This window comes from Cynara cardunculus (genome assembly GCF_001531365.2).
Source record: "Cynara cardunculus var. scolymus isolate 2C chromosome LG 8, CcrdV1, whole genome shotgun sequence".
In the NCBI taxonomy this organism is placed as follows: Eukaryota; Viridiplantae; Streptophyta; class Magnoliopsida; order Asterales; family Asteraceae; genus Cynara; species Cynara cardunculus.
The window spans coordinates 15,334,896-15,336,606 of record NC_037535.1 but is presented as its reverse complement, the minus strand read 5'-3'; positions in this window follow the sequence as shown (position 1 = coordinate 15,336,606).

The window sequence follows — 1,711 nt, the reverse complement described above, 5'->3', positions numbered from 1 at the left end:
CATCAAGATTGTCCCTGGTGATGAGCATTGAGACCAGTGTTCCCCCGTCTTTAGAACGTCCGCTGATGCTGACGCTGATAATTGGGCGGGGACTGATTCTCTTTTTCAGTTTTGCTTCGCTCCATTGCTTGTCCTTATCCATCAGCTTCAGGTTCTTCTTACGCTCAGATTCTGCAATCAAAAAAAGTTTAGCCTGGGCTTGGACAACGTTTATCGTTTTGTTGGACTTTTTCTTGGGAAGGACTTTTTCAGCTAGTGACTTGGCCAGCTTCAAGCTGTCTTCAGTCTGCTTCTTTTGAAGCTCTAGCTCTTCTTCAGCCCTTAATGCCTCGAGTCTTTCAGCTTCAGAAAAAAAATCAAACTCACCACTACTAGAGGTACGAAGAGGGATTTTTACTCTAGTCTGGTCGAGTGACTCCTTTAGCTGAGACATCTGCTGGTCGGCAGGAGCACAATGAATGGGTTGATCAGGTACCTGCTCCAGTCGACCGCAGGTTGTTGATGGAATATGAAGTTGATAAGTTGAAGTAACCACTACCTGAGAGGTAGATTCTTCAAACAAAGGTTGTTGAGGGATTTTGAACAATACCTTCAAGTTTTCTTCTTCAACGACCGCCTTGCCTTTCGACTTGGGGTCCTGGTTCCCTGATGGAGTCAATTCACCTTGCCTTTGCTCCCCCTTGGGATGCGGAATCCCCGAGAGCAACACCTTTTGTGACGATTGATGGCTTCTGAAACTTGATCGTAAAGTCATCATCATCATCATCGTCGTTGTCGCCATCTAGATCATTTCTGGTGTCTAGAATGGTAGGTTCATCATCGTCTTCATCATCATCGTCTTCATCATCATTGTCTTCATCATCATCGTCTTCGTCTTCATCTTCATCATCATCATCACCAGCAGCAGTGATGGTATGGGCATCATCCCTAGGGATGGCATCGATATCCTCAGCTAGAGCAGCTTCAGTGGTCGGGATTACAGGAGCAGCAACTGCTTCAGCTCTAGGAGCCTCAACTTCAACTGCAGCTGTATCTGATACTGGACCAACGACCTGAGAAGGGGTAGGCACAGCATCGAATGATTCATCAGGGTTGGACCTCGTCTCCCCCTCTCTGGCTAAGACTTGAGAGATTTGGCCAGAGAGTTCGTCCAAGCGCTGACGCTGGAGAACCATTGAATCCTCCAACCTTTGCAAGGCATTGGCTAGAGTTGTCGTTGCCTCACGCGCCTCCTGGAACTGGGCGCGATCATTGGCAGAGAAAGAGGGTGCAATCACTGGAGCTGGTTGACGGACAACATCCATGATTTGTTGAAGAAGACCAGTTTTTTGATCAACTATAGCCTGAGAATCATCAGCCCTGCTGTGAAGAACAACAATGGCGTCGTTGTTGGCTTGAACAACTTCTTGGAGAATCTGGAGATGACTCTGACCTTCTTGAACATCCGCCTGGAGGGCAAGGAAGTTCGCATCAAGATCACCTTGACGGGGCATCTCTTGGTGAACTTCGTTGATCCTGCAGATGATGGTATCAACGGCTGGAAGGAGAAGTTTGATGTCTGACGCCATATCATAGTCATCATCGACATCTTCATCTCCTCCATCATCTTTCTCTCTTTCTTCCTCTTCCACTTCCTAAGCATCAGACTGATGCATCAAAGAAGGACCTACAAAAGAAGAAGTGTGAGCTGAAGGCTCAAGGTTAGAAGAAA